Source organism: Crocodylus porosus, unplaced genomic scaffold, assembly GCF_001723895.1.
Source record: "Crocodylus porosus isolate Cpor-Errol unplaced genomic scaffold, CroPor_comp1, whole genome shotgun sequence".
NCBI classification, from domain to species: domain Eukaryota; kingdom Metazoa; phylum Chordata; order Crocodylia; family Crocodylidae; genus Crocodylus; species Crocodylus porosus.
The window spans coordinates 175,237,072-175,258,445 of NW_017728886.1; positions in this window are offsets into that span (position 1 = coordinate 175,237,072).

Here is a 21,374-nt window from a genome sequence, read left to right on the forward strand (position 1 = left end):
TATGTATATATCTTTTCTAAATGTTGAAGTAAGCAGACCATGACTGAACATTAGAATTATTGAAGTATTTTTGTTGGAAGGAGGGAGATGAGAAAACACAGGAGAAAAAAAAAAGTGTACATGCAAAGGTAAGAAGGGACAATAGGAACTAAAATGACTGAAGAAAAATTAAAGACCTAAATCACTTAATGTTTCCATAGATGCTTAAGATAAAAAGATCTAGCTCAGCTGGGGCCCATATTTATTACTATAATTGAAAAAAATCATAGTTGAATAGGAAGTAAAGATAAGGAAGGTGGGGGGGAAGGAAGAAAAAAGAATATGAAGAACAATAGAAAAAGTCTTAACGTTAATTTGAGAGAAACTGAACATAAGCAAAATAGAAAGGTATATTATCATGATAATGTTACAATGTGTGATAATATTCATAAGAAAAAGGTTTCCTACTAAATTGCTAAAGCCAAAAATAAATAAAGATTAGTTCTTCAGATATATCTTTGACATACAAAGCTACGTGTCAATTCTGTCAAGGATATGTTTGAAAAGCAAATTATTTTTTGTTGAAATGCACTCAAAAGGCCCTTATACTCTCTCTGAAAATACATTTTTTACAGCTTATGTTAGATGGTCTAAAAACCGGACACATTCACTTTTCCAGTCCATCAGTAACCAAAAGGCATACGAATCTTAGGAGAATTTCAGTAAATATCCCAGGATTTTGATTAAAATACATTTGTTTAATCCAGTATCTGTAAATAATTGGCTGATGGAAAAGGGTGGTAAAAGGCTTCCAAGACCTGTCTGATGCACCCAAGACCTAATTGATAGAACAAATTCATTCCATTTTTAGCATGTTTCTTCTTATTAAAAAGAACACTTTAAATAAAAACTGTGTGGCAATGATTTTAGGATGAGCAGGTTGATGAATGAAGCATCTTCTTTGAACACTAAAAACTGTAATGGAAGTTGTCCTATATTGCCCCAGCAAAGTGACTGGACACTGACCCAGAATAATGACAAGGTTGCTCAGTCTCTAGAGTATTGATGATCTGGTCTAAAGCTTGCTGAACCAATGAGCGCTCTCACTGATAGCGGATGGTGCCTGCACAGGTGCTTCTTTGCATTCTAAGTAAATGTATTGGAGCAGACTCAATTGAGTGTACTCTATGTTCTAATTAGAACACTGCAGCATTTCTTCAGTGTCAGATATATTAAGCCCCTGAGCACTTTTAAATGGCCACAGAATGTTTTAACTAAACCTCATCGAACAAGATTTAGATAAAGCAGATAAAACATCCCAAAGCCATTTTTAAACATGTGGGGGCTTCATACATGTGACACTGGCATTTTAATTACAGCAGCTGGCCAGGAACAGCTCTAATAAAAATGCCCCTCCCTCTCTGCCACTCCCTTGCCCCAAGCATGTGTATAGGCAGCCAGTGAACTTTAGATCAAGCCTTGTATCTATGGTCTATCTGCTGAAGCTACCACCCAGGATGCTAATTAATGTTAATTGCAATTTTAAGATAACATTCTTTATCCTTCCCCAACAATATCCGTCCCCCTGCTCACATCAACCTTGACAAGCATTAAGGCTTTTTGTTTTATTCCCTCTTTGACCTATTTGTATTTACTGTGGTTTGCTGCTGCTGCCCTAATAATTCCATCTTTCTTTTTTAGCCTCCGAAGAAGAAAAACAAGTTGAAATGGCCTTAGGCTCAAGAGAATAAGATACATTTGTTATAAAAAGCAAGCTTGCTCACCAGGTGGTTTTCACACGCAATCAGAGTTTCAGTTGAGAGATTGAAATAAAACTTTTACCATGACACATTGGCAAATCAGGATGTAACCTAGGGCTTCTTTCTTCCCATTGGTTTTCTAATTATCTGTATACTATGTGCTATTAATGAACCAAAGTTTTATTAGTAAGCAGATCATTAAGAGGCTGATCCAAAGTCCACTGAAGTCAAAGAGAATTTTTTTTTTTTAAATCGACTTCAATTGGTATCAAAATAGTTCAAAAACAGAATTAGTAGCTGATCCTTTGGTTCACCAACAGATCCAAAAGTTTGATTTCAGCTGAGCGGAAACACTGGAAATGGCTTTCTGTTCATTCTAAATCAAATATCAAATATCAATTTTTTTGGTTTCATTTCAAAACAAAGAAAATTATGGTTCATGCTGAGTGAAATATTCCCATTGAATATGAAATGAAATATTTCATTTCACCACACACATGACAAACAGAAAACAAAAGGCTAATTCACAAAACCACCAGAGGAGATGGCAACAGCAGTTGCAGTACTCTTTTATACAGTAGCTCAACATGTGGGAAATTAAGGTTCATTTTCTTCCTTTGCCTATGAAGACTTACAACCACATCACCTACCTAGTTTAGGAGTGCTCTAACCACAGATTATACTGACAGACTTTTCCTTTTTCCTGCTGATATACCTCCCACCCTTTTATAAAGAATGTTAATTGAATTAGAGACTAGAACCCAGGGGCACTTCTATACGTGTTCTAGAAGCTGTCGGGGAGGGGAGGGATGCGCTTTAATTAGCAGGTTGTGCTAATTAAAAGCGACTGAGCATCACATGTATCAGCATCCATGAAAAATGGTGGTAGGGCACTAAAATTCAATTAAACTTTAGTTCAAAGTGCCCAGTTGTCATTTTCCAGCATGGGGATGCTCATACACATGACACTAGATTCTGCTGGAGTGCATTTATATTCATGCTCCAGCAGACTCATTTCATCAAGTCTGTTTCAATGCACTGGATTTCCAGCTGGCTGCTTGCATGTTTATAGGAGTCCTAGGTGTCTCATCTTCCAGGTGAGTTCCCAACTAATAAGTAAGGTACTTTAATTTGCTTAAGGACTGTCCCACAAACGTGTGGGAGAGATCTTGGAGTCATGATTGACTCCAGGATGAATATGAGTCGCCAATGCGATGATGAAATAGGCAGAGCCAACTGCACCCTGTCATGCATCCACAGGGGCATGAGAGGTCTTGCTCTCCCTCTATGTGGCGCTGGTCAGGCTGCAGCTGGAGTACTGTGTCCTGTTCAGGGCACCGCACTTCAAGAAGGATGTGGAGAACCTAGAGAGGGTCTAGAGGAGGCTACTCACATGGTTGAGGGCCTCTGTGGCCAGCCCTATGAGGAGAGGCTGGGGGACCTGAATCTCTTCAGTCTCTGCAAGATGAGACTGGGGGGCGGGGAACCTTGTGGCTGCCTACAACCTTATCGGGGCCAGCAGCAGGGACTCGGGGAAAGTTTGTTCACCAGGGTCCCCCTTGGAGTCACCAGGAACAATGGCCACAAGCTGAGGGGAGAATAGGTTTAGGTTAGATATTAGGAAGAACTACTTCACGGTAAGGTTGGCCAGAGCATGGAATAGGCTTCCCAGAGAAGTGGTGCTCTCACCTCCCTGGAGATATTCAAGAAGAGACTGAATAGGCACCTGGTCTTATGACCCCTGCCAACCCCAGTGCTCCTTCCTGCCCATGACAGGGGGTCAGACTAGATGATCTGTCTAGGTCCCTTCCCACTCATTGATTCTATGATCTATTGGAGTTGTTATATTTTTTATAATAATTAATACGTCTTTAAGCCAGAGAGAGAGCAGGAGCAAGGATAACTGTGAAATTCTTCCAGGTAATGGGGGATACAGATTACACTCTGTTCAGGCCAAAAACCACGCTTGAGGTATTGTCTAAAATGGCACCGGCAGCAACCCTGGCGTCTATATGAAATGTAGCCTTTTTGATTCCCCCCAGTTGAAACCAATTGCCTTGGTTGCAAATCTTTGCTTTTCAGGATAAATCTGGTAGATGTGCTCTGAAAATGTCTACTGACTCAAATGCTACACAAAATACATCTGGGAAAGGGATGTTGTAAGCATACCTCCCAAGTACTTGGGAAAGAAAAGATCTGGGATTCAGTTACTAGTTCAGTAAATACTTAATATAATATTTTAAAATTCATTGAGCAGGGACTGGAAATTAAGTTTCCCTTTTCCCAGGTAATGGGCCTAACTGCTAGATATTAAAATCATGTTCTCTCTCTTGTTCAATGAATATTTAATTATCCTGTGCACACTGAGAACAACTTCAGCAGAAGACATTTAGAGCACTTACTTGAAAATACCCTTGAAAATAAACCTGAGTTTCCAATCTCTTGCCATAACTACCATTTTGTTAGAAAGGTCTGACATAGGCACCTAACTCTAGGAAGGAATTTAGAGCTGCGTGTTTCTAATGGAGATAGATGAAATGAACATAAGCTGTCAAGACTCCAGGGGAGAGAAGAGTAATTAACATTTTCCGCTACTAAAATTTTTCTATGTGAGAAATTATGTGGTTACTTAGTCAACATGCTGGCTTTTGTAGATCCTATTCTCAGACCTTGGTATATCCCTATGCATGGGCAGGACTCCAAGTTGACCATCTCATGGTTCTATTAGCTGATAAGATATGTACAAGTCCTTTCTTTTGGATATAACCCTAAGTACTTATATATTGCCATCATGTATCTATGATGCATAATTGCTGGTAGAGCCCATGTGATCTTGTTGCCTTGATGGTCCAAGAAACATCTGAGAGGAAAGGCTTTTTTTGTGATATATTTTATTGGACCAACAGTATAGTTAGGAGATGTTGGACAAGCTTTCATGCATCTTATAATCTAAAGAGAAAATATAGACACAACAGTCTTCCCAATTTACAGGTGAAAAAACTGATCAGAACTCTAAATGACTTCTTTTTCCAGGTCACTGGCAGTTTTGAGAAATCAAAAAAATACACTTAGACATTTTTTTCTTATTTTTTGGCAAATATCATTATGTTTCTTTCAATCCGAAGTACGCATTTTATTTAGATATAGCAATTTTTAAAATTTAAAAATAAAATCAGAGACTTCTAAAAATGTTCTGAGACAAGAATGGAAAATGTTTCAGTTTGAATAAATTATTTCAATAAAATGGATACAAATTCATAAAATATATTGGCGTTGCTCAATCTGTATTTTTGCCAAAAAAATGTTCAACCAAGTAATGGTGTCTGGCCATAGAACTACAGCACATAGTGGCTAAACAATTGCCCAAGAAATATTTGTCAAAGACAAAAACTGAATTATTTCAGTGCCTTAAAGCATAAGGTAATTCTATTTCTCAGATTGCCCATCCTTATGGCTCTGTGATATGACAGTTATCTTTATCACCTTTGAATCACCTTTAGAGTTAAGATTCAAGGATACTCAGCACAACACTGTAGATCTCTACACCATGCATAAGTAATCAGGTCATTAAATCTCTTGAAAGACGATTAATTGATCTGTGTTCTAGCCTATTCTTAGGGATATTTTTTAAATGAGTTTTTCATCCAACACAGTACTAGAATATGTGATTTGAGACCACTGTGTAACCCATCTAAACACCCCACAACATAACTGCCCCCAACATACTTCCATTTCCTACTCCATCATTTTGCTTTGTGATAGATAAAAATACATAAATGCTTATTTGACTAGAGAAAAAGCTTACTACAAATTTGCCAATAATACTAGTACACATTTTTTGTATCTATGATATTTTCTGGACATAATATTAAAATATTTTATAGTCTGAAAACCATTTAACTGTTTAACCCATTAAAGTATTCTAAAGCTCTCCATGGCTGCAACATGTTCATCCTTGATGTTGCTCAATACCAGGGTTTAAAAATAATGGACTAAAAAGAGGAAGCCAAAAAAAAAATGTTCTCCATTTTCTTCTTCAAAGCAGAGGGGATTTTCTCTCTCTCTCCCTGCTTCACTTATAATACCCTCTTCTCTATGCTTACTACAGAGAGATCTTCACCTGATGAATCTATGTCAAGAGTCTCATTCTAACAAGTGGGCAATATTTTTTCTTTCTTGAGCTGCATCCCTTTCATTTCGCCTGACTGAACTATCAGTTTACCCATTGGGTTTCCTTTTATTCTAAGTTGAATATCTGTACAATGATTGTAGAATGGAGCTGGATTTTTTGCTTGTTTGTTTTAATTTTGCTATGAATGATGTGTGTGTGTGTATATATATGTATATATATATCGTCTATATCTAGTATATGTATGTATATATACATTATATGTATATGTGTATGTGTATTCCAATTTTTGCACATTTATAAACTCAAGCACAGTCCTTTCCATTTTTAAAGGTTTGTCAGTAACAAGATGCATGAGTTAAGCATACTTTGGAATGTCCATGCATCTTATTGATATTAATATGTAGCTTTGTCAGGTTCCATTTTAAACACTTATTTTATTATTTGCATTTAACCTGTTCTGTTTTAGTTTTGATTATTTCATGTTTAATCCTGGTGTATTATCAGAAGAAGTAAAGTCGGATGATGAAAATTAGCATTCCTTTCAATCAAATCAATTGCCATAAGATTTGAATGACATTTCCTCACCTCATTAGCTCCTTTCTTCCACCCTGAGAGCCCTCCTTTCTGATATAACTAGTGTCTGTCTTTCTCTGACCTAATCCTTTATCCCCAGGCAATCGCAAACAAAAAAATTGGTTCTAATTCTGTGGACCAAATCTCTATGGGTGTGTGGGTGGGTGGGTGTGGGTGTGGTGTGTGTTGCAGATAGGTAGAAAACAATCCTTAATTCTCTCTTACCAGAATCCTTAAAAACCCATCATTTGACTTGTTTGTCTGAGAGTAACTTACTATAGGCAACAAACCTGAGTTTCCCAAGGAAAGTGAATGACAATCTTTTTCTGCCTGTCATCTTGACATGGAGCTCTTTGTACATGATGAGGGACAGTCTGGAGGAAGCACTGAGATGTGCAATATATGTCTGCACTCAAGTCACAGGACACTTACAGAAGTACAAGACAGATTTCCCTAACATGTTTTAGCTTTGCACAAACAACCTCTTTTACTAGTCCATTTGCAGATCTCAGGATAGCATGAAAGGCATCTAAATATCTGCAATTTAGGTCAGCATACACCAGCTTATTCTGGTGCCATTACTATGAGACCATAACACTGCCCTACTCACTGCATATAGCAAAAACAGTGCAGTCATAAGCATTTTCCTTTAAGCATAATAAGGCTATTCTATTTTTGAAATAAACTATGATAATACCCTTGGGGTGTTTTTTGGATGACATCTGCATGGGACCAACAGACCATAACATAGGTTTTTGTAATTTCCACAGTATTATGTATTTTTGGTCTATAAACAAGCTAATATGACAAATATAAGCAAGCTTCAGTAATATGACAAAGGATGTGAGGTGTATCATATTAAGCTATAATTTTTTCACAAGTTCATCTGAATTTTTTCTCTATCCTTTGGTAAGTCACAAAATTCGCAAGGTAAAAAATGACTAGATGGATGCAGAAAAAAAATCTTACACTTCACTAAGTTATTGAAGGTTGTTTCAGTAGTTTCTCCTTTTTCTCCCTCTCTAGATGAAAGGCTACTATTTAATGTATTGCTTCTTTCATAATGCTAGTAAGTAAATAGGTATGGTGCATATTAATGTATTTCCATGAAGCTTACTTTGTGATATCCTTCACACAAATGCCTATTCTATAAACATGTTTATGTATGTGATGAGTCCTACTAACACTAACCTTATTTGGACTAGTCATGTTAAAGTTAAGAATGTGTTTAGAACAGGGGCATTAAAGGAATAAGCAGGAGAGTTTTATCATATATAAATCTAATACCTAAATCTAATCCTTCTATAAACAAGTGGAAACTGGCTTTTTTTTTTTCCAGTTAAACAGTCTGAGCTCTGTTTGAAGGGTTGTTTTTTCTTTTAAAAAAGCAACCTTTCCATAAACAAATAGAAGCCAGAGTTGAATGAATGAAATGGTCTTCATGTTTTTCACTTAGCATTTAATATATTCCTCCTGTACTTTTATGATAAAGACAGCTTATTTAGCATCAGTACCCAAATTATACCAGTTTTGATGCTGGATTCTAAGACTGTCATTTAATAAGGAATGAACAAAGAATATTTTGCAAGCAGCTGACCAATAAATTGGACTTTTTTCTTGGATGGTATTGAATTTGTGATGAACTGGGACATTGTTGGATTCTATTTATTAAAAAGGATTTTTATAGACAGCGTGCCAATCATCTAAAAGCATGGTTGAAAATAACTGTTGGATTGGCATATTAATGATCACAAGGGACCGATGTAAATGTCATGAACTATTGGGGAAGAATAAACTGAGCACGAATACTACTTCTCATCTGTTCCCAGGGTGCACAGATAAAAATTTTATCACAACAAACAGCATGGTAGTTTGCATGAATTATTAAATCATATGCATACAAGAGGGTTAGTAATTAAACAGGAAGACTTACTGAGGATTATCATAACTGACAATGACTAGAGCCTGCAAAGTCCAGCTATAAGTCAAGAGACTAATGTGTATGATTGCTTTTAATTTGTACGACAATTTGTGAGTTATTAATTTATAACACTTTCAGATGTTGCCACAGGGGAGTAAAATGTGCAATTAGTCTTTCAATGTGCATATGTCAAACATCCATAATAAATGTTGAACATATAGCATTATTTATATGCAATCATTTTTATCATAATATGAATAATTTTATTGCAATCAGCTGTTTAACGCAGAAATTCAGTTTAAAATGACTATGTTGTCCTTTACGCATTATTATATATGAGCCTTTCTAATATGCCTTCTGTTTTACATTTTTAGCTGTGGAATCATATGCCCAAATTCCCAAGGGCTTGTTTTGAGCTGCAGTGATGAACAATTCAGCCTTAAGGTACTTAATTCAGATTATAAGGCCTGTGACATTTAGAATAATACTGGAGGTCCCTATTCAACCAATTATGTACACAAAGTCTCAGAGTGTGCTAATGTGCACAGAAAGCAGACTCTGTTTGGGGTTATTTTTCCACTAACAAAAAAGAAAAAAAAAGGAACTTGCTATAGGTAGAAATGTAACAGTATCTGCTGCCTCTTCCTATAATCTATGCTGAGTTCAGTAGGAATTTAAATTTCCATAAGATATATTAGCTGAACTATTGATCATGGTCAGGGGGTAGGGGGGCGCATAACATTCCTATCAGGAGGTGCTCAGCCCGAGACACAGCTGCAGGTTGCCAGGTTTGCAGCAGCTGCAACTAGTGAGTGTATTAAAGTAGAGCTATAAAGGCCACATCCAGACAAGCACAGCTGTGCAGAATGTGGCACTGCAGACCCACCTGCAGCACCACACCGCACATTCTGGTGTCTCCCATGCTGCTATCTTGCAGCACAGGTTTTTGTTTAGTTTGTTTTTTGACCCCTGACAATCCAGAAGTAAAAAAAACAATGGCACAAAAAAAAAAAAAAGCAGGACAACACATGGGGAGGTAGCATGCCACTGAAAACCAGAGCCTTGTCAGGGGTTTGGGGGGAACTGCACCTCAAGCTGCTGACAGGCAAAACTCGTGACATAGATGACCCAGTGAGTGTTAAGGTGCAGCAGGCTGAAAACTGCAGGGGTGGTAGCCCCTGGGGAGGCCATGAAGCCTTCCAGCTGTCAAGAAGATAAGTTCAGGGAGAATCTGGCTTCTGGGGCCTTGTACCTCTGGCTGCTAACAGGCAAAACTTGTGCAACTGCATCTGTCTTGGGGCACAGGGGGGGTGAAATCTACTGCAGGCCTGGGTGCTGGGCCCTGCAAGGTCAGCTGTGTGTGTCTGGCTTCTGGGGTCCTGCACCTCTGGGTGCTAACAAGCAAAACTTGTGATGTGGGTGGGTGACACTGTGTGCATGTTAAGGTGCACCCTTTCTGGCACCGGGGCCTCTGCACAACACGGCAGTATACCCCAGTGAGGCCTCCTCCTCCCTACAGCCTCATGCCTGGTCCACCACTTTACATGGCAACCGGTAAAATAACTTAGCTGGCTTAACACCAGAAGCATCAGCGGTACCCAAACAGAACTGTCACAGAGCCTTTCTTTTTATAAAGGAAGTGACAGCAAGATGTAAAGATGTTGTTTTGTGTTGGACATACGATGTTACTCATGGTGTGTGATGGCTTATCTTGTGTTTTTATGTCTATATGTTTATTATGAAAAACAAGGAGTACTTAAAAAACATCTTAGGAAGCTTTAGGGTTGAAAACCCCTTTGTCAGGCTGAGGAAGTACCTGCAGTTGGTCCTGGATGGAAGGAATAGTAAAGAAGCCAGAGACAGGCTGGGGTGGGGGGTAGGCAGGATAGGGGGATGTAGCAGCACAAGTAAGAGTGCAGAGGTACCTGAGGTGTCAGATGTCCAGCTGGTTGCAGTGTGACAGAATTCCACTGTCAGTGTCTATATTGAGTCCATGAGTTTCTGTACCCACTACCTAGGAGACTGATGAAGCGCAGTTCATAGGCCCAGCTGTGAAAAGTGGTTTGCATTGTAATTTGTTCCCTCTCAGGATCAGGCCTGTGATACTGGAGGCAGAGTGCTTTTTTGGTAAGGAAAGTGCCCCCACAGGTAGTTGGGTATGTTGTCTTTGATAGAATCTGGTGTGCAGTCTGTGGAGGTACTGGAGATAGTTGGCAGGGTTTGTGTTTTAAGCTGTAGGAAGTTGGCTTCAGTTTTGGTGATGAGGGTATGTGCTTGCATCCCTAACAATGCTGAACACCCTCTTGCTTGGAACACTGGTTGGTGGACAAGACAGGTGTTGCCGGGCAACTGTGCTCAGATCCTGCCACATCTGGCTGCAGTTTGCCCAGTAGGCCAAGGGGTCTGGTGCATTTGGACACCAGCATTGAAGCCATGCCCACGGCCCATATTGACAGTGGCTAGTGTGGAGGAGACTGTCTGGTGCTGGTGCTGTGCTGGCACCATTGCAGGGAGTGCTGGCATGGGAAAGTGGATCCCGCTCTTCCGCATCCCCTCACCTCTGCATTTCGGCCTCCCTAACTTTGTTGACAGGCAGCTGAGTCCACTGATCAAGGGTTTTGGTGCTGCCAGTGCACATGATCTTCCTCACCCTCAGGCTGCACATGTCCACCATTATGTGGACTGTACTGGACCACAAGAGATCCAGCCATTTCCTGATGCCCTCCTTCAGTCACCTCACCATTGACTGCTTGTCTGGTGACAGTGGCTTGCCCCAGCCAGGAACATTGATCCTCTGGAACTTCTCCAATTTAGTTCTCCAGTTCCCTCACTAGGGGGATCACCTGGCTGAGGAGGACATCACCGGCACTAAGGGTCTCGGTGGCCTCGAGGAAGGGCTGGAGGACCACCAAGATCTGGGAGATGGTACCCCACTCAGCTCTGTTCAGGGAGCCGCTGATCCTAATCTCCCCCAGCAAGGTCAACTCATGGATGGCTTTCTATTGCTCCACTATCCTTTTAAGCATCAGGTATGTGGAGTTCCACCAAGTCTTCACATCCTGCATGGTTTTGTGCTGTGGGATGCTCAGCTCTGCCTGTTTCTCCTGCAGTATCTTTCCCCCTTGATGCTGCAGTGGGGGAATGCCACCTTCCTGCATTTCAAAATCAGCAGGCTTGTAGCAGTAGTGGTGGCAGTGCCACCACTGGCAGTCCTATCCCCCTCCAAGGCATCCTTCACTAGGAGTTGCAGCTTGCATACCACACGACTTTGTTGGCATCACGGACCGCTTTCACCATATTGGCCCTATTGTCAGTGACCATGAACCTGCAAGTGAGCTCAGTCTGCCCAATTAGCCATGCCTGCACCATGCGGTTCATGGCCCCCATGATCTCCCTTGCTGTGTGGGACTCATCCAGCACCTCAACTTGCAGTAGAGCCCACTGACAGCCTGACTGATCACACCAGTGCCTTGTGAGGAAGAGGTAGGCATGATTGTCACCCTGGCTGCTCTAGATGTCAAGTGCAAGGCTACCCGTGGCCCTGCCTTGTGCAGCTCTTTCCTCAAGTACTCCCTGCATGCCTCATACAGGGAGGGCACCACCACCCTGCTAAAGATGGTGTGTGCAGGCACTTTGTAAGATGGGGCCAGAAGTGCCATGAACTGCCTGAACCCTGGCTGCTCAACTAGGGAGAAGGGCTGGTTATCCAGAACAAGCATCTCCCCAGTGCTCTGGATGATCTTGCTTGCCTTGGGAACACACCTCCTTTTCTGTCCACATTTCCCCCCACTGATCCAGGGTGGCCTGACTCTGCTTTGGGGGGAAGGAGGCTTTGGAGTGAGTGGGGAATTCCCTTTTGGCATGCTTGCACTGGTGCCAGGCTGAGCAGGAAAAAGGGCAAGGGGGTGCTGCTTCCTCAGATGCATCAGCATTGCCATGGTGGAAAATTGTCTCACATCCTTGCCATGGCTCATGTGCCTTCAGCAGTGCTGGCAAATGGCAAACCTGGGATCATCTGCCACCTCAAAATGATCCCACACTACACTACTCCCCCGCTTCTGGGTTGAGGGCAAGGATCCTGCCTTTTCCTCCTTCTCAGCAGGCTGAGGCTGAACAGCAGGAGGAGCTGCCTCAGCTGAGCCACTTGCCTCCACAACCTCAGCCTCCTCCAAGTTGCTACTTTCCAGAGGAGACCTGGGTCTAGGGGAAACTTGAGGGGTGTGGAGCACAAACTCTGATTCCCCCTAGGTTCCCAAAATTGTTTGAACCAGGGCACACAGCACCCCTGGTTCCAGCTCCAGCTCTTCCTCTGCCAATGGGAGGCTCACACTGAGAGATGACATTGGGGTGGAGGAGACAGTGATTCCACTGCTGGTGCCCACTTCTGGACTGAACAGAAGTGCTGCAGATGCAGGGACGTCACGTGCAGACACTGCTCCAACCTCCTGGCTTCTACTGGCAGCACTGATGTCATGTCTACTTGGGAAGAGAATGCACCTATGTTTGGGGAGGATGGGGGACTTGCAGCTGTAGCTCTCCCCCTACCCTCTCTCCCTCCCTCACCAGAAGACCTGGCACCTGCCTTTCCAGCATGCTTAATATTGATTTTTCCTGTGCTGCAAAAGGTCTCTGTGTGTGTGTCAATCCTTTTGAATGGTGTGTTTTATACCCTCTGTTGCATGTGTGCACTGGCCTCTTCTTTGATTTTTTGCTTCACTGTTAAGAGTTATGTAAAAATTATACTGTCTTCTTTTCCTATGAATATCTTATTTTTCTTCTATATTGCGAGTGTGTGTGTGCATGCAATCCATATGCCTCTCTGCACAGTGATGGATCACACTGGCAGGGAAAACAGCTTACTTTTTTCAAAGTTTGCAAAAAAAAAAGGGGGGGATATAAATTGAAAGAAATTAATTGAATACTACTAAGAGATGCTAAGATAAGCTAAGCTAAGCTAAGCTAAATCCTGCCCAATCCTTTCTAACAACAAAAAGGAGCAGACAAGAACAACTACTGAGTAAAGCAAGCGAGGCCAAGCTGCCTGTCTGCTAGGGTAACTCTCTCACACAGGTCCTGAGAGAGAACAAGCTTACAAAAGGCACAGCACACCTGCAAACAGAGGCTTTTATGCTGTTTCTAGGTCCCTCCCCCCAGACACTGTCATTGGAAAGGCAGCCAGAGAGAAATCCTTCTCACTGGTGACCTACACATGTCAGTTTTCCCCTCCTCCCCCTCCCTTCCACACCTGCTCCCTCTCCCTCTCCCTCTTCTAAATTTCACTTTGAGACCTCCAAAGCATCTGAAGCTTTCCTCAACTGCTTTGGAAGCTCCAGAACACTTGGGAAAGCCTGAATAAGCCAGTGCTTCGCTCCAGGCATGCTGCTTCAGGATCCAAAGTGTCCCTGGATCTGAAGCACGGTCTGAAGCCTTGCACAGCCCTAATACATAGATACAGAACACTATATGCCTGGGGACCTTTAGGCCACATACAGGAGTTAAAAAACTGGAGGAGGAATCAGTGTAAGTTATACAGTTTAGTTCAGGAATGAACAGTATACATTAGCGCTGTCAAATGATTTTTAAAAATTGAGTACAATTAGTTGCACGATTAAGAAAATTAATAGCAATTAATCATGATTTTAATTGTACAGCTAAAAACTCAAAATTATGCAAAATGTTGTGGGGTGGGTATAGGGTATTTGTGTGGAGCGGAATTTGTGAAGGTGTGGGGGGCTGTGGGTGTATGTGGGGGAATTGGAGCCCGAGGAAGGGGGGTTCCTGGCAGGGGGGTACCCTTGCAGGATGCAGGGTACTGTGGGTCAGGAGGGAGTGGCAGCAGAAGGACTGGGGAGGCTGTGGCTTGGGAGTAAGGGGAAGTCACAGACACACAGACAGACACAGACAGCACCTCCCAGACAGCAGCCAGAAGGTAAGTCTGTGGAAGGGGAAAGGTAGGAGGAGAAGGAAGAGGTTTGGGGGGACAGATAAAAGCCCCCACAGTGAGGGAGGGAGGGAGGGAGTGGGGCAAATGCAAGGGCAGGGCTGAGGTGAATGTGGCCGCGGCACTGGGGCAGGTCATGGGATGGAGCTGCAGGAGGCTCATCCAGGGGTGCAGGTGGGGAGGGGCACAGCTCCCTGCTGTTTCATGCACCTTCAGGGGAGGCATGAGGGGCACATGCCCCCTGATTTTTGCACAGGACAGAGGCAGGCTGCCCGCTGTGGGCTTGGGCTCTGTGCCCTGTTGCCTTTGCTCCAGGAGAAGTGGTATGCCATGTTGTAGCTCCTGTGGCCAGGCGAGGAAGTGACACATTGCATGGCCAGTACACTTTTCCCAGGGCAAAGTCAGCAGGGCACATAGCCCCAGCCCAAAGTGGGCAGTCTGCCTCTGCCCCATGCACAAATTGTGAGGCATGTGCCCCTCATGCTTGTCCTGGGGGTGCATGCAGTGGTGGGGAACTGCATCCCCTGCAGCCGTGGATGAGTTTCCCACAGCTCCGTTCCACAACTCACCCCAGCTCCAGGGCCCCATTCACTTCAGCTCTGCACATGCCTCTGCCCCACTTGCTCCTTCATTGTGGGGTTCTCAATATTCCCTACCCCACCCATTCCCTGTCCCCCTCCCCCTCCATGGACTTACTTAATGCTACCTCCCACCTCACTGCAGTCTCCACTACATTGCCAACCAATTCAGCATAGGCAAGTCCACAGCTGGAGAAACTATCTAGGAGGCATATCTGGTCATCTAGAGCTTCCTGGCAAACTGCTTGATCCACCTTGTTAACCCACAGATGCTGGTCACTGGCTTCCACACATGGGCTTCCCCAACTGCATGGGGGTTATGGCATTCATCAACCGCAAGGTATACTTCTGTTGTCCTGCTGGGAATCATCAACTACTAGGGGTTCTTCACCTATTTCTTCACAGCTCAGTAAGCAGCATCCATGATGCCTTCATCTTCCTCCACTCCTTCCTCCACAGATAGTGGAGATAGGGTGCTACATTCCAGGAGTCCCCAGTGTCATCATTAGCAGCATCCTCATCCCTCCCCTTAACAACAAGGACATGCCTTGCCCCCTCCTGTCCTGGCTCATTATGGGCCCCCTATGGGGGGGAACCTGGACTGAAAAAAGGACTGCCTGAGTAGGTTCTTCAAGATTTTGGAGGGTACCTTTGGATGCTCAAGGTGTACTGGTGGGCTCTCAGCATTTGCCTCCAAGTGGAGGAAGAGAACCTGCCATGCCTTATCATCACTGCATGTGTCCTCCACAACATCTGTAAGACCAAGTGGGAAATCTTCCACAAAGCGTGGGCAGAGGAGGCATAGTGTACAGACTAGGCATGGTGTGCTGGCTGAGAATGCACAGTTCAGGGAGGCTGGAGATGTTGGGGGCACTGATGTTGGGGGCATTGGCCCTGCATACAAGCAGGGGATCTGGGTCTGGGAAGCCCTGGCCAGTTATCTTCTGACCCATGACAATGAAGAACACTCCCCAGATGAGTAGGGCTGGAGGGGTTCAATTCCTCAAGTGTCTGTGCCCTGCCACTAGGCAATGGATCTCATCATCCAGGCTCCTGTGGCCCTGCATCACAGATGGCACCAGCCATAGCCCTGGCTTCCTGGGCACCATTCCTGCCCCCACTCCTCCAAGGGGAACATACTAGAATGCAGGGGGAGTAGGGCATGAGGAAAGTCCTGGAGCAGTACTGCAATGGGTTTACAGAGAGGGAGGGGCTGGGTTCTCCATGAATTGCAGTGTGCACTTGTTCAACTCCCTCAAATGTCTAGAGACCTGGGAGCCCACTGGAACTTGAACTATCCCTGGAGCAGACAGTGACTGACTACTCTGGGAAATGCTGATGGAGCACCCCCTTCCACCCTCTTGCCCGCCTCCACTGTCCTTCCCTTACAGAAGAGATGCGTCAGCACTGTGTCTGAACAGTAATGGTACTTTGCTCCTGACATTTCCCTAGGTCTGGTGATTTACCCAATGGAACATCAGCCAATACTCCCTGCTCCTGCTGCAGGACATGGTCCACAGGGAAGTGTTAGACAGGCATTTAGGGGATGGCCAGGATGCCATTCAATGCAAGTCTGGTTCACATGCTACTTGTGGCTCTGCTGTAATAAACTGACACTCAGATAATTTTTGTGAGGACATGAGTCAACAATATGAGACAATGTTTGAACTTGTCCACAAGGGCATTTGTTGTCATTGTGAAGGCCCCATTGGCACAAGTTTGAGGCACAATGGCCATCCAATTCAAAAACAGATGAGAAGTGTCCAATAGCAGCATGACCAGTTAAATCCTGGTTGACTGACTGTAGGGTCAGAGATGAAGCGGTCATTGATTGGTGCTTGTGCCGAACATTCTTCATGCCATTGAGTAAGTAAGGAAAAGTCAAAGAATTTTGAAAGGGTGGACTATATTGGGCATCTTCAGGGGAGCCAGGTGATTGGTGGGTGTAATATGTCCCAGCGCACTGGCAGTATAGGATTCTCATGGAGTCTGGCTAGTAAATTTGTTTCAGCATTTGTGCAGCAGAGATGAGGGGGAGCAATGTTACTGAGAACTAGTAACCATGGGAGTAGAATGAGGCACAATGTGACTGACACAAAATGCATTGTAGCAAGCAGTTGGGCAGCCACCAGTTTGCTGCATGTTGAACAAGCCCATACAGGGGCACAGTATTCTGCAACTGAATAACACAATGAGAAAGCAGATGAACATAGAATGGAGGCTTTGGCATCCCAAATGAACTTCCCACGGTCTATGCACTAGATTATGCCTGGGAAGATGTCAAAGAAGCTTAGCTCCTTCCTTGTGCACCTCCATACCTGGATCCTGCAATGTTCTAGGTACCAGCACCAATGAGCTGGAATCTTCAAGGACCACTGCCAACAGCAGATCTTGTGCCCTATTGTCCTTGGGGGCCTGTTCTTGGGCACTAAGTTGTCCCATCCTGGGACCTTCCTGCACATCCTCCTGCAGAGGGTTCCTGACAGCAACTTCTTCTGTCCCCTGGTGTAGTGATGTGATGTCCCTGTCCTTGGTGAGGAAGTGTGACATCTTCTCATAGAAGGGCTTTGCTATGCCTTCTGCTCTCTGCTTTTTTATTTGCATCCATATTTTATTGGCCTAATGCATGCATTTGTACTGGATCTTCATTCATTTAGTCTTGACTTGGTACTGTACCCAGTCCCTGTTGTGGCTTTGCTATTACATCTGTTAGGAAATGCTCTTGAATGTATTCCTGTTGCATTTCCCCTTGCAGAGCTAGTCCTGGTCCTCCTGCTTGCCTCAGTTGGTGACAAGCTCTCTTATCTCTCTGTGGGTCCATTTGAGTTACTGGGGTTGATTACCACAAGAGGACAGGATAGGGTCTTCCATGGTCTGTGATGGTGCCCATGGGGGTCTCATAATCTGTGGGTGCATGGGTTGATGGAATGGTGGGTGTGCATAGGTTCAGCTTCCACCAGGTGTATCCCCTAGTTCCAGAATGACCAGGGCTCCAATGGCCAGGCCACCCTCATGATCCTTAAGCTTCACAGGGGCTTCCAGCAGATGTATCTGTAATGCTGGAAGCACCCCATGCCCCTGCCTAGAAACTTCCAGTGACCTCTACCTGCAACACCAAGACAGCTGGCCATGTCCAATCTGCTCCTGAAGTTTCCAGGAGCATCTGCCTGCTTACTCTAGCTTGGATGCTTAGTGCCACCTCCCCCACCCCCAGCCTTAGTACTCTGAGACCTGTATTTGTGGGCCAAAAAATACTTGCAGAACCCCACATGTACATGGCCTGGGTACTTGCCAACAGTGGCTGAGCCATGGAGGTCATAGGGTTGCCTCCATGTTGGCCCAGTTCTGATGTTCTTCCCCCTACCACCATGGCCAGCTGCCCACTCTGGCTCCTGCTCAGAATAGGGGGTGCCTATGCTGGTTACATGGTCAGAGGGTGCCTGGCTATGGCTTCTGAAATGTGGTGTGTGGGTGCCAGTGTTTGGGTCTGTGGAGCTATGTTCAAATGGTGCCATGGTGTTCCCTAGCTGAGTGTGTAGATACTAGGGTCAGAGTCTGAGGGGCCATGTCTGAGTGTTGAGATTCTCCTGGGCTGTATGCATATTGTGGGGTGCTTCAGAACAGGGTGCAGGGGTAAAATCTAGGCACTTGGGTGCCAAGGCCCCAAGGCTTGTGTAGGAGGCTGCAGATACTTTCCTCCTGCCCTTGCCTGTGGCTAACAGGAGACTGGATGTGGCTGACAGGAGACTGGAGGTGGGGCTGGGGAGAGGGGTTGTGCTTGCTCAGTGCTTGGCTGGAGAATCCAAATACGGGATGAGTACTAGTATGCCTCCATATGAAAGATGGGTAGGAGGGACAACAAAAAAGTATGGGATGCCAGAGGAAAGTGATCTAACTTGAATCAATAGGGGAACAGTACACAAGTTTGATACATCTGAACCTAAATTCATCTCAGTTGAGTGTAGCTCATGCAAGGTCCATCTTAGGTTTCTTGCACCACTCTTAGATCAGTCTATATGCAACAAATTTCTGTATGGTTATGGATTTAGATCAATCTATGTTCACTTAAACTTGTCTAGGTGTAATTTTTGTATGTTAATGTAAGAAGGCAAGGAAAATAGAGAGTTTCAAGATTACATTACAACTGAGGGAAGATTTTGGTTACTTCCATAAAGATTTTGGCAGTTAAATCTCACTTGCATGCTCCCACTCTTCCCCACTGAAAGCACCCTAAAATCTCTGCTAGTCCTGCACCTAAATAATAAAGGCATGTTGTTCTTGTTCATATATTTTTTATTTGTACTGTATGTTCACCTTCTTTTATCACATTTATTTAAAATGTTTTCAAATGTATTTCCTTTATTATCCAATGTATTTCATAGAATTTTCTATGTCACTTGTAGTTTCTTGAGACCATTCAATTAATTCATAAAGATCTTTATAATTGGGGAACACAACACAGAGGGGGTGGTCCTTAGAAAAACATTTGAGGATGAAATAGCTATTAAAAAAAAGAGAGAAGGGGCTTCGTTTGCCTTGTGACATAATTTTGTAATTCCAATTAATTCAGAAATTACTCATAGCATAGTAAGGGTATGGTCTCATGCTAACCATTTCAGTTTGAATGTTTTCATGGGAGTTTCCAATCATGTTTAAACTAGCCTCACTGGGGGAGGGGCCGCAGGAAGATGAGGAGACACCACCTGAGCAAGACAGGTGATAAATGCAAGGAGTGTCCAGGTAAGAAACAGGGGTCTAGACAGTCTCCCAAATTGAGGGGGGGTGGCACATGCAGTTAGGCAAGGCCTTAAATGCCTATATACCAACACTTGTAGTATGGGGAATAAACAGGAGGAACTCACCTTCAGAATAGCCAGTTCAGAGCCAGACATAATAGGGCTTACAGAAACATGGTGGGATTCATCCCATGACTGGGCAGTTATCATTAGGGGCTATAGGCTTAATAGGCAGTATAGAGAAGGAAGGAAAGGTGGGGGTATAGCGCTTTATGTCAAGGAGCAATACACATCCTCTGCCAGCAGAATGGGGCCAGAGCAGGGGCAAGCTGACGTGCTCTGGGTCAAGATACAAGGGGGCCATGGGGAGAGGGATCTAACGTTGGGGGTCTACTACAAACCCCCCAACCAAGGGGAGGAGCTGGACCGTGAATTTTCAGGCCAGCTTGCAAAGGCACTTAAGGCAAGGGATGTAGTTGTCATGGGTGATTTAAATTACCCAGACATCTGCTGGGAGGAACAGTCAGCCAGTTCGGACCACTCCAGAAGGTTCCTGGCTGAGATACAGGACCTCCACTTAAATTCAGGAAGTGCACAGTCCCACCAGAGGAAATGCCCTATTGGACCTGGTCCTGGCCACAGGCAATGACCTGGTAAGGGGTCTCCAGGTTCTTGACCACCTGGGTGATAGTGATCCTCGCTTGCTGGAATTCACCATCCAGTGCAGGATGTCAAGGGCCTGCAGCAAGACGGTAGCCCTAGACTTCAGGAGGGCCAAATTCAATGAGTTGAGCTTAATGGGAGAGGCACTGGAGTTCTCAAGAGCAGGGGAACTCAGTGCCCAAGGTGAGTGGCCATTCCTTAAGGAAACGATATTCAGGGCCCAAGGGGTGACCAGCCCAACAAGAAGCAAGGGGGGAAAGAGTGCCTGAAAGTCCCCCTGGCTAACCAAGGGTGTACAGAAATGCCTGATTGCCAAAAAGGCCATGTACAACTGGTGGAAGGGGGGTGCTATCTCCAAAGAGGAGTATACTTCCTCTGCTCGGGCCTGTAGGGGGGTTGTCAGGAAAGCTAAGGTGGACATAGAGCTAGGACTAGTGTCCAAAATCAAAGATAATAAAAAGTCCTTTTTCAAATATATAGGGAGGATGAAGAAAGCACCAGGAAATGTGGGACCCCTGCAAGATTCTTTGGGCAACCTGGTGGTTGTACCAGAGGAGAAAGCAGACCTCTTTAACCAATTATTCGCCTCCGTTTTCTTGTGCAGGGACCAGGACTTCTCCACCATGATGCAAGACGGACTCGAGGGGAAAGCCTCCAGACCTCAGGTTGGGAAGGACCAGGTTAGAGAGCTTCTGGTGGGGCTGGACATGTTCAAATCAGTGGGTCCAGATGCTCTCCACCCCAAGGTGTTGAGGGAGCTAGTAAAGGTTATTGCAGGGCCCTTGGCACGGCTTTATGAGAGCTCGTGGTGCTCGGGCCAGGTGCCAGATGATTGGAAGATAGCCAACATGGTCCCCATCTTTAAAAAAGGGAGGAGGGAAGACCCAGGCAACTATAGACCCGTCAGTCTTACCTCAATCTTAGGGAAACTCTTTGAGAAGATCCTCAAGGAGCACATCTGTGATGGGCTGGCTTCAGGGATGATGTTCAAGGGCAACCAGCATGGTTTCATTAGGGGCAGGTCATGTCAGACCAACCTGATTGCCTTTTATGATCAGGTCAGAAAAGCATTGGATGCAGGTGTTGCCGTG